The sequence below is a fragment of the Leucopleurus acutus genome, assembly GCF_964270905.1.
Source record: "Leucopleurus acutus genome assembly, chromosome: 9".
Lineage (NCBI taxonomy): Eukaryota > Metazoa > Chordata > Mammalia > Artiodactyla > Delphinidae > Leucopleurus > Leucopleurus acutus.
The window spans coordinates 69128977-69141734 of NC_139144.1; the positions used below are offsets into that span (position 1 = coordinate 69128977).

A 12758-nucleotide genomic window follows, 5' to 3' on the forward strand; every position below is an offset into this window, starting at 1 on the left:
TATTGGCATGACTGAGATTTCCCAAAGAGAAAATGTATCAGGAGAGAAAGCCTGGGGTGGAATCAAGACCCAGGGACCATTGCTAACAGGATCATGTGATCAGGAAGCTGGCTGTTGAATTCCTTTCTTCAGAGATAGAAGACTTCTGACAGGTTGATAAGGCTCATTACATGATCTTAAAAGAGGAATATCGAAGAGGAGTGAAGGTAAAGGCAACAACAGTTGCCCAGGTCAAGAGATTAAGAGGCTGTCCATTTATATTAGTGTCCCTCTGGATAAAAGCTGGATGTAATTTAAATGATCTAGATGGTAACATCTGCAACGTATGTGCAGTGAATTGAAGTGGCACCACTAGATAGGGGAGAAGTTAGAGTTGTTTGACGGTATGAAAATAAAAGGAGGAATGTTTTCTTTTCACACTTGGGTGGAGTGAATTAATATGGAAGTGCCAGTGGGATGCCAAAAAAATGTGTATGCCATCTCCTTCTCCTGGTGTATGTGGGTCATCAGCATGTGGGCATCTTCCATCCAGAAGAGTTGGAAGAAAAGCCCTATACTAAGAGAAGACTTCTGTTTTTATGTAAGCACAAGAATGGGAAGAACATCTAGTAAAGCCACTGAGGATGCAGAAGAGTGTGATGGAATTGGGAGCTCCAGTATTGGAAAGAATTGAGAGGGAGGTTAGCTGTGAGGTAATGAGAGATAGAGAAATGGTGAAGGGAAGCGGGTGGGGGCGGTTCTGGGGTATGGACACAGGTGATGAGCATGCAGGAGAGGAAAGATTACCAGAGGGGTGCTAGATAATATCTCTACCTGTGGAGTTAGAGAGACAACACCTTTGTACACCAAGATATTTACATGTTTTTCAAGACCGTATATGGAATTGTGCCAAAGTATTTTGTGTATAAAATAAGTAGAGTTCAAAGGAGGACCAGAATGTGCTGAGAAGTGGCAGTGGAAAGATCATTGAATGGAGTGGGGCATGAATCAATTAGGTTAATTTATATGAAGCACCCTGAAAACTGCAAAGTGTAATATAAAACTGAGGTGGGGAGACGCAAGAGGGAAGAGATATGGGAACATATGTATATGTATAACTGATTCACTTTGTTATAAAGCAGAAACTAACACACCATTGTAAAGCAATTATACCCCAACAAAGATGTTAAAAAAAAAAACCCAAAAAACTATGAGGTGGTATAGCCAGGGCAATGATCTAGAAGTTTCCAAAGTCTTTTAATAAACTTGCTGCATCAGGATCTTCTGAGGTGCTTTTGAAATTTTGGATGCCTGGGCCCTACATTCAGTTAGATCAGGCTCCCTGATACTGAGCCCAGGGGATCTCTTTTGTCTTTTTTTACAGCTCTCATTTCTGATATATACTTTAGTATTATACACCTACTTGAGTATTGATATTACTCAAGTTAGTTCAACTTAGATGACAATAAACATGTATGTGAATGGTAAAAAATTTAAAAGATCACAATGAATGAATAAATCTCATGAATGAAATTAACAAATAGTGAACAGTTGGTTGGAAAATCATAAAAGTTGTTTAATTTCAGAATTTTAATTTGAAGGCAATGAAATACCACTAAATTATTTTGAGCAAGTAGTGATACTGTGAATTTTAAGAGAATTATTGTGGTTTCTGTAAATAACATTTACTAATAAACTTCCAGTGGCTCAGAATTATTCTACTCATGTATTTGAAAATATATTTAGAATAACAGGGAATTCCCTGGCGGTCCAGTGGTTAGGACTCTGTGCTTCCACTGCAGGGGGCACAGGTTCAATTCCTGGTTGGGGAACTAAGATCCAGCATGCCTTGTGGCACAGCCAAAAATAAAAAAATAAAAATGAACAGAATAACAAGATTTTAAATGAAGTTTAGCCCAAGTTTTGTTAAAAATGAAACATCTAATCTATAATCCTCTGAGCATTGTTTGTCTGATATTGAGAAATCAGACATTCTTATTTTAATGTACATGGCTATATTTATATGAATAAGAAATTTAAGTGGAAAATCATTAGGCTTTGCTGTATTATTGATTTCTAGTTTCTCTAGTGAATTAAAAGTTACTGATTTTTAAACTCAGAAATAAAACCTCATATATCAGTGTTTTTTCTACTAAAAAATGATTATCTTTAGTTTTGCCTTTCAGACTAATGAATTCCTTGTAGTTTGGTAAAAGAATTAAAAATCATAATTTGGTGAATTAAAAATAGTGTATTTTTTCATTTCTCTTGGGCGTATAGAGTGACTTATTTGATGATTTGCTAAAGTTGTAGACGTTTTCTGATCTTTTCTAAAGCAATAATTGTGTGCCACCTTTGCAAACTTTTCCTTATATTTGGATCTGTCTAAAGCTACTTTTAAGAACTATATAATTCTGATCAAGAATTCTGTTTCTCCCTGAAAAACTTCCTTCTATATCTGATTTGGATGACATGATGGTGATTATCTTTGTTCCTACTTAGATATGTTGAAATTGCCTCAAGGCTTTGAAGTTCTGAGATTTAAAGAAAAGATGAAATACAAATATGTATGTGCTATTTTCATATGGAAATAATATTCTGAATGAGAAGTAACTTCTTTGTTGGCATATGCTGGGTCTTACAGAATAAATTAAAAAGCACTTGGAGGACAGGCTCCATGCTTTTTCTTATAACTTCACTAAGATACATTATTAAATTAGTAGACACCAAAACTTCTAGGATTTTAAAGAGTAATTGATATTTTCATTAAATTTTAGCACTTAAAAATTTGAGGATTTTGTTTATTTCTGTGTTTGAAGTGTGTCTATTTCATTCTTGAGTTCCAGTGTTCTTTTTTATAAGTAGCTTTATATTTTATTATTTTTGATTATTATTTCTGATAATTAAAGTTATAAATTTTCATAGTAAAAAAAATCAAGTAATATAGAAAGGTAGAGTGAAAATTACTTATAACCTCTCCACTCAGACTGAACCACTATTTAACCTTTTAGTATATATCCTTTCATACTTTTTCCTGTCTGTATGAATCTCTTTGGGTGTAACTCAATCTGTATATCTCAGACCATTTTGTGGGTGTCTGCTTTTCTCCACTCTGTCTGTAAGGGGTTCCTTACCTGTCTTTTATTTTAGCTTCCGGCCCCTCATCTTTTCTCTGTCACACACATTCTCATTGTCTTTCACATTCTCTGTATGTGGATTCATACATATGAAGTGTGTGAGTGAGTCTCTATATATGGGTAAATGTATGTGTATATGTATGTCAAAATAGCACCATTAGATACATGCTGCTTTGTAATTTAAAAAAAACTTTTCTATAACAATAAATATAGATACAAAGCTCCATTTTTGATGACTGAATGGTATCCTAGAGTGTAGTGTGGGCTAGATTTAATTTATTTATCCAATCCTTTCAAACAATTTCTTTTGGACATTTAGGTTGTTTCCAAATTTTTTTGTTACCATATTTACTCCTTTTAAGTGCACATTTTTACATATTTGTACAATCATTTCTTAGTAACTGAAATGTTACTATTAACTGTTACTAATAACCCAATTGTAAACATCTTTAATTAGATGTTCTAAATTATGTAAACTTAGAAATGCACTATTAGGCTAAGCTCAATACAGTTTTTATTTCTTGGGAAAGGTCAGTTTTCTTTAAATAATAAAATATTACAAGATATTGCTAGCAACTATTGGTGGGATGTGGCTTTATATTGTTGTTAGACATTTCTAACTGTATTTTCTGATGGGTATGTCCTTAGCTCTCTTCTCCATGACTGACAGGAGGAGTGTTTTGAGAAAACCAGTTAAGGTTATAGCTGTTGTTTGTGATCCAAAGAGCAGAATCAAGCTACACATTCACAGACTAGGAATGAAAATCACCACCCTGCCCTAACCACTCGGATCAATTGTATTCTTTTCTCAACAACAGCAGGCCCTCCTTTTGAGTTTTGCCTCCCTTTTCTTTTTTTTTTTTTTTTTTGTGGTACGCGGACCTCTCACTGTTGTGGCCTCTCCCGTGGCAGAGCACAGGCTCCAGACGCGCAGGCTCAGCGGCCATGGCTCACGGGCCCAGTTGCTCCGCGGCATGTGGGATCTTCCCGGACCGGGGCACGAACCCGCGTCCCCTGCATCGGCAGGCGGACTCTCAACCACTGCGCCACCAGGGAAGCCCTTGCCTCCCTTTTCTTTAGTTCTTTGTCTAAATAAGCTCTAAGCTGCTTGAGACATGAGCTTTGTTTTCACTGTGTTGTTTTGTAAAATGCCATATGCACATATGACATTTTGTAGATAATAAAACAGCAACGATTATAGGCTGTTGGTAGTCCTCTGCTGATATCCCAGCTGGTAACAATACACTAAGATATCACTTGACATTCTATTGAGTTAACAGAAACTGTTGTGTTGATTTTTACTGCTGTTAAGAGCAGGGTAAATATTGATTTTAATCAGAAAGAGCAGGGAGAAATTGCTTTGACATGTGTTTTTTACTTGATCTTTGAGAATGTCATGAAAAAATGAAAAGAGTAAATAGTAATCTGTGTGAGGTTCTTTCAAAAGAGCTGAAAGGTTGTTTGAAAATAGTGACCCAAGGATAGAGATTTAGTTTCAGAAATGAAATGTTTAATCAGCCATCTCAGAGTAATCTCTTACATGACAAAATGAAGCCTTTCTTTGGAATATTAAATAATTGCATTTTTAGTCACACTGCGATTGAAATATAAAGAAACATGGCTTAATTTGTTAACCATTTTAATATTTATGTAGCTATTCATTCAACAAATATACAGTGATCACCTACATTAAGGCTGTTGTTGTCCTAGGTCCTGGGGTCACATTAGAGAGCAAAGCAAAGTCCTTGCTTTAATGGAGTTTGTTTTCTAGAGGAGGAATAGATAACAATTAAAAATGATGTAGTATGTCAAGTGGCAATAAGTACTGTGCAGAAAAAAACAGAGCAGGATGGGGAGTGTGGATGGTAGTAGCCATTTTATGTATTGCAGTTGGGGAAGCCAACCTGGAGACCTAAAGAAGGGGTGAATGAGCCATATCCGCATTTGTTGAAAGAATGTTTCAGGCAGAAGGAAGAGCAAGGGCAAGTGTCCTGCGGCAGGAGTGTGCTCCAGAGACAGCAGGGAGGCCTCTGTGTCCAGGAGAGTAGCAGATATGAGCAAGGAAGTGGGAAGACGTAGGTCTTACAGGGCCTTGGGGGCCATTATATGCCTTTGGCTTTTACTCTGGGTGGGATGGAAGTCAATAGAAAGTCATAAAAACAAAAGTGACCTGATCTTATTTTCTTGTGAAGGGATTAGTCTGGATGCTATAAGAATAACTGTCAAGGTGCCGAAATGGAGAAGCACTATAGTAATAAGCGAGGTCATATCCAGGCAATGGGCGATGATGGTTTGGATCAGGGTAATAGCAATAGAGGATGTGGAAAGTGATTCGATTTTTGCCATGTTTTAGAGACAGGGGTGACAGAATATCCTGATGTATTGGATGTTGGGTATGAAATAAAGCAAGTAAAGATGTTTTCAAGGTTTTTGGCCTGAGCAACTCAGAAGGGTAAGGCTGCAGAAAAGAGAGTTTGGTAGGGAACTTGGCAGTTTGTTTTGGGATAAATCCAGTTTGGACATTAGAGATTAGTATTTAGTTCCAAGAAAAAAGGTTATAGCTGGACATGTAGATTTGGGAGTTGTCAACATGAAATTGGTATTTAATACCATTACAGACAGGAAGCTGGAAGAGATCATTTAGGGAGGAATTTAGATAGAGACGTTCTGAGAGCTGAGGCCTGGGGTGTTTCCAGAGTTAGAGGTTGGAGGAATCTGCGGTGAATGCTGAGGAGGAGTGAGATAGTGAGGTACAGGGGAACCTAAAGAGTGGTCCTTCAGGGGCCAAGTGAAGTAACTGCTTCAGGGAGGAGGGAGGGATGAGTGGAATCAAAAGCCATTGATAGGTCTATTAAATAAGGACAGAAGTTGGCAACTGGGCGTCATTGTTGACCATCTTGTGAGTTGTTCAGAAGAATAGAAAAGGCTTTCTGGAGAGGGTCCAAAAGAGAATAAGAAGATAAAAAACAGAAGCAACAGTATGGGTAACTATTGAGGAATTTGCTCTAAACAGGAGAATGGTAGTGTTGTCCCAGCCATGTTGAACAGATGGCCAGACAGCATACGTGCCAGGCTTGCTGGAGCAGTGTTTATTGGGGGAGAACTCCTAGGGGCAGGACCAGTATCAGGACATGAACCCACACTGCCCATTGCATTTAGGGCAGTACACACATATCTAGCAGGGCTGAGTGTCAGACTCCAGGAGAGGAACTTTGACATTAGGCTGTAGGGCTTTAAAGCTGTACCAGCTCCTCTCTTGATGTGAGTAGGGCTGCTGTGATATTTCATTTCAGCCCAGTTCCTTCAACCCCTGCCTCAACTGCTCGCAGGGCTGAAGTTCAAGTTTCTGTTTGATCAGGATTGAATATAATAAGTACTAGCTCCCCAGTTTCCATAGGAGGGCTATAGGACACCGAATTCTTTTCTGGGAGCCCAGCCTAAAGGAGATTTAGTCCTGGTAAGGTAAGCCTGATCTCTCAGTAACAAAAGAAGTATGAGAGGGGAATGCGAGGGTTTTTCTTTACTGCTCTCTTGTTCCCTTCCCTCGCTTCCCCTCTCCTCCTTCCTTCCCTCATTCCCTTCCTTCCTTCTTCCCTTCCTTTTCTTTGATGTGCAATATTATAGATTTTTATTATCTAGTAGAGAGGAAAAACCGTTGAGAATGTAAGGGAAATAGTCATTGGAGTGATTGCTGTTGAGAAGATAAGAGGATGATAAGAGTGGAGGGCTTGGCCCTGTGGGAGGAATGGATACACATCCATATTAGAGAGAAGCCAGGATTGATAAGCACAGATGTGCTTGTGCTGTGGTCAGAGCTTGTGGGCATTCTTTTAGGATTGTTTCTAATTGCTCAGTGAAAGGTGAATTTGCACTGAGAGCAAGGAGAGAGATCCAAGTGTTGGAGTGATTATAACAGTGTGTGATTAACAACCTTATTTTCCCAATGAAAACAAATTTTATTAGCTATGTGCTCTAAAAAAAGAAACTACTTTCCCTCTCTTACTGAGGATTGAATTTTGTGTATTTTTGGTGGACAGTCTTGGTTAAATCTGTTTAGCTTTTGGTCAAATGTTTACTTCTACGGGCCACCTTTCATACAAAAAAAATCTCATTTTTTATGGTGTTCTGTGATTTGAGTCATGTTAGATGATTCTGTAAACATAACACAGAAATAAGCAAAGTGTACTTGGGCTTCTATGGAATGTGTGCAGAAGAATCTGTATTTATTAAGCATACAAATATGTTTAAAATTCACTAACCTTTGTGTGGCTCATTGCAAGCAAAAGCATGACATTTGAAATTGTGTCTTCATCACCTTCTCAGGGCATGGGATGATTGACACATCCTAACCTGCTTAATAACTGTGAGACAGAGCCAGTTATTCACGTGAGTTTCCCCCCCCACACACACACATTTAGAGCTTTAGATAATTGGATTAAATTACAGCAAAATAAGTCAGGCCAGCTATACTTACACTCTCTCAACTGGCAGGAGATTGACTATTCTGGCAAAATGAATACATTTTATATATGTCTTCTCTGGTTGTTTCCTCTGATACAGCATTTCCTTAGTTCCTTTTGAGATGATCCTGCCATTTTACTTCAAGTTGTTGAGGTAGCTCCAAGTGAATTGGGGGACTTATTTCAAACCTCCAGGAGTCTGGAGGCAAAATTATCCTTAAACTTGTTAAAAATGCAGATTTCCAGGACTTTGAAACTGGGCTTGGAAATCTGCACTTTAGTAAGCACTCAAGTAGTTCTGAGGTGGGTAGCTAATGAAACACGCTTTGGAACACAGCCCTGGTTAATACGTAGAATTGAAAATATGGTCCTTGAATCTGTAACAAAATGTAACATATATAGTTCTATACATCCATCCTTGAAATCTATCTTGAATCCAGAAAACTGTCATGTTGGAAATTAAGAACCCCATTGAATTATACTGTTAAATTTCCTTTCTTTCTCCCTCCCTCCTTCCCTCTATTCCCTCCCTCCTTTTCTTTTTCTCTTTCTCTCTCTCTTTCTTTCCTTTTTTTTTTTTTCCTGGCAGTTTTTTAAAATATCTGAATCTTATATATGTATTGTATAGTCAGGGGAAAGCCTTGTCCATTATTTTGTCTTTAAAAAATAAATATTTTATCATTTTTTAAAAATTATAAGCTCCACAAAGGTAAAGGATTATGACAAATGGTTATTTTAGAAACCCTTAATATTTTCTACTGTAATTGGTAATATTAGAATTGCAACCAGTATTTTATTTATTTATTTATTTATTTATTTATTTATTTATGGCTCCGTTGGGTCTTTTGTTGCTGCGCGCGGGCTTCCTCTAGCTGCAGCGGCCACTCTTTGCTGCGGTGTGAGGGCCTCTCACTGCGGTGGCCTCTCCTGTCGCAGAGCACAGGCTCCAGGCGCGCGGGCTTCAGCAGCCGTGGCACATGGGCTCAGTCGTTGTGGCTCAAAGGCTCTAGAGCGCAGGCTCAGTAGTTGTGGAGCACGGGTCTAGTTGCTCCGCGGCATGTGGCATCTTCCCGGACCAGGGATCGAACCCGTGTCCCCTGCATTGGCAGGCGGACTCTTAACCACTGCGCCACCAGGGAAGTCCCTGCAACCAGTATTTTAATGAGCTTTCTGCTGTTCCTTTGCTTGAAGTGTATTTCTCATTTTCTTCCTGGGGTGAAATCCTAGTAGTTCTTTGAGATTTAATTAAAACCTTACTTTCTTTGGAAGTGTCCCCTGATCACCATCCTTTAGCCTCCCCATCCCCCAAATTAATTGCTTTTTCATTTGAGTTTTCATAACAGTTTGATCATGCTACTTACCAATTTGTGATCTCCTTAAGCAGGGTGAGTATATGTCTTAAATTTCTTGGGTCAATTTTCCTGGCATAAGTATTAAAAGAGCCCCCTTTCACTCTCTGAAGTGTCCCTGTTTGGGTAATAGATGAGATGTCCATCCTATAGTGAAGAACTTTTCATCTCTAGTACTTCGCCTGTTATCTGGTACATGGAGGTTATTCAATCAGAGTTTGTCAATGAGTTTGAATTGAATTAATCATTTAATGGCTGGAAGGACTGTTAGAGGCTTGGCAGAAGCCTCTGTGTATTTTATAGGTATTATTATTTGTATCTATTATTTATAGGTATTAATGTTCAAAGACAGCCGAAGTAGGATCCCCTGAAGCCATTAGTTACTCGGAAGAAGGTAGAGGTAACCTGGACCAAGCTTTTGAGGAATCAGCTGAACCCTAGTCCAGTGGTTTCTAAATGCTGATCCAGAGGAGTGTCCACAGGACAGTAAATACCCTTGAAGATACTTTTATTGTTTCATGGCAAAAAAGAGAAAAAATAAGGTCCAGGTAGTGAGTTAAAACTAAATGTATTTATTGGATTGATCTTTCTTTTTAAATTTTTATTGGTGTATAGTTGATTTACAATGTTGTGTTAGTTTCATGTGTACAGCAAAATGAATCAGTTATACATATACATAAACCACTTTTTAAAGATTCTTTTCCCATAGAGGCCATTACAGTGTATTGAGTAGAGTTCCCTGTGCTATACAGTAGGTCTTTATTAGTTATCTATTTTATATATAGTAGTGTGTATGTGTCAATCCCAATCTCCCAATTTATCTCTCTCCCCCGCCCCCCTTATCCCCTGGTAACCATGTTTGTTTTCTACATCTGTGACTCTGCTTCTGTTTTGTAAGTTCATTTGTACCCTTTTTTTAGATTCCACATGTAAGCAGTATCATATGATATTTGTCTTTCTGTGTCTGACTTACTTCACTCAGTATGACAATCTCCAGGTCCATCCATATTGTTGCAAATGGCATTATTTTGTTCTTTTTTGTGGCTGAGTAATATTCCATTGTATATATGTACCACCTCTTCTTTATCCATTCCTCTGTTGATGAACATTTAGGTTGCTTCCATGTCCTGGTTATTGTAAATAGTGCTGCAGTGAACATTGGGGTGTGTGTATCTTTTCGAATTATGGTTTTCTCCAGGTATATGCCTAGGAGTGGGATTGCTGCGTCATATGATAGTTCCATTATCAGTTTTTTAAGGAACCTCCATACTGTTCTCCATAGTGGCTGTATCAATTTACATTCCCACCAACAGTGTAGGAGGGTTCCCTTTCTTCCACACCCTCTCCAGCATTTATTGATTGATCTTTATTTTAAGATTATATCTAGCATTAGCTATTGTTTGTATCTTAGAATTTTCTTTCTTTTCTGAATTGACAGTAATTGAAAAGAACTTTCCTTATCAAAATAAGAAGTTGGCATGCCCCAAGTCTGGCAAACATTGACTAAGAAAACAGGCTGTGGATGGAAGGTGCTATCTGGACTCACAAGGTAAGAATGATCAAAGGGCTCAAACCTATGAGTTGTAGAAAGACCCATCACCTTTCCCTATCCATTCTGGAAAATGAGATGAACAGTGTCTTTTTTGTTCACTACTTTGTCCCTAGGATGTATACAGCCTAGTACATAGCTAGTATTCAATAATTTGTTATTGAAATAAATTCAGAAGTTCCATGAATAAATCATGTGCTGAAAACATCTGAAGTGACCCAACCTGGTGAATGGTTGAGTTAGTTGTACTCTGCTGGTTATCCAGCCCTTTCCATGACTAGGAATCAGTAACTCCATCAGTTATTGCTTCTTGCCCTTTACTTGGCTAAAGTTTTAGCTAAGGATTCAGTGTTTTTTGTGTGTGGATTATTATAATGGTTTCTTTTTTTTCATTGTTAAAATACACATAAGATTTACCATCTTAACCATTTTTAAGTGTACAGTTCAATGGCATCCAATATATTCACACTGTTGTGCTACCATCACTACCATCCATCCACAGAACACTTTTCATCTTGCAAGACTGAAACTCTGTACCCACTAGACAATAACTTCTCCATTTCCTCCTTTCCCAGCCCTGGTGACCATCATTCTACTTTCTGTCTCTGTGAATTTGACTACTCTATGTACTTGATAAAAGTGGAATCATACAGTATTTGTTCTTTGTGTCTGATGTATTTCACTTAGTATAATATTCTCAAGGTTCATCCATATTGTAGCATGTTTCAGAAGTTCCTTTCTTTTTAAGGCTGAATAATATATATATATATATATATATATATGTATATATATGTATATCACATTTTGTTTATCCATTCATCTGTTGATAGATACTTTAATTGCTTCCACCTTTTGGTTATCACAAGTAATGCTGTTATGAACATGACTTTACAAATATCTCATTGAGTACCTACTTTCTCTTCTTTTGGGTCTACACCCCAAAGTAGAATTACTGGATTATATGGTAATTTTATTTGTAAAATTTTGAGGAATCACCACACAGTTTTACATAGGAGCTGCACCAATTTACATTCCTACCAATAGTGCCAAAGGGTTACAATTTCTCCACATACTTGCTAATAATTATTATTTCCTGGATTTTTGGTAGTAGCCATCATACGGGTATGCTATCATGGCCTCTGTCTCCAGGATTTTTCTCTAGTGTTTTTTATTTACCTGTAAATATGACCATGTCAAATCTATTGATGACTCTCAATTTCTTTTTTTTTTAATTCTAAGGTTCTTAACATGCTAACCTCTCAGGTCTAATTTCTATCCACCCTATAATCTAGTCATAATGACATATTTGCTCTTCTCTATACTTACTGTTTGCTTTCAAGTCCCTATGACTTTGTGTTAGTGATTTCTTCAGCATGGAGTGTTTTAATTCCATGGTTCCCAAATTTCATTTCTTCTGTTTGTGCCTTTTCCTTCATTAACTTCCCATCTCTACTATTAGTTTCCTATGATTTTTTTCTTTGCATACATATTAAACAGTTCACTGTTTAAAATTTAGTCTCATTCTGAACAACAACAAAAAAATCCATGAAATAATGGGTTTTAATAAGTTGATCATATTAATTCTCCACACATCTTAATAAATACATTACCATTAAATTTTTTAAAGGCCTATCTACATATCACCAAAAATTCATCTTGAACACCACCAATGATGTATATGCCACACTTTGTGGAAGACTTTGGTAACCCACCTTCCCAAGTCTATCTGCTCAGCTCCAGCTCATCCTTAGGATAAGTTTATGCGTTAGTGTAAGTCATGTAGGGAGTTGTGGTGCTGGCTCTGGAGTTAGATGAGTGGGTCCAAATCCTGACCTGCCACTCACTAATTGTGTGACCTTGGCCATGTTATTTAACCTCTTTTGTCAAAAGGGGGTAATAATAGTTCCTACCTGAAAACTTGTGAGGTGTTATTAGGATAATGCATGCAGGACTCAATGTTTTCTAACTAGTCTAGCTCTCCTTTTATGCTCCATATCATGAAAAGATGATCAACATTTGCTTCATTCAAAGTTATCCCATTATGAAATTGATGAAAACAAAGGTAAAGTGGAATCCATGCAGGATATGCTTTCATGATTATTCTAATACAAGTTAAGTAATTACAATCATTTGACCTTAACTTTTTTGGGTCCCTAAATTATAATATTTTAGAGCCAAATGGGATGTCAAATTGACCCTGAGGGTGTTTTTTCTGCCGGTTTCAGTCAACATCTGCGGGATTAGTTAATGTAACTCAAAGTGGAATAGAGGCAGAGGGGTGTGA

At 37.5% G+C, this 12758-nt stretch overlaps 1 protein-coding gene across 6 annotated transcripts in view; it reads left to right on the forward strand.

The window, feature by feature from the left end:
- Positions 1–12758, forward strand: part of DNAJB9 (DnaJ heat shock protein family (Hsp40) member B9) — a 562457-nt gene that overhangs the window by 171982 nt on the left and 377717 nt on the right. For 5 of the 6 annotated variants that reach the window (XR_014326469.1, XR_014326470.1, XR_014326471.1 and 2 more), the window contains exon 8: positions 10364–10474. The exons of the other annotated variant lie outside the window; for it this stretch is intronic. The gene's annotated coding sequence lies outside the window, so the exon portion shown is untranslated. The remainder of the gene's footprint in view (positions 1–10363; positions 10475–12758) is intronic. 6 annotated transcript variants of the gene reach the window in all.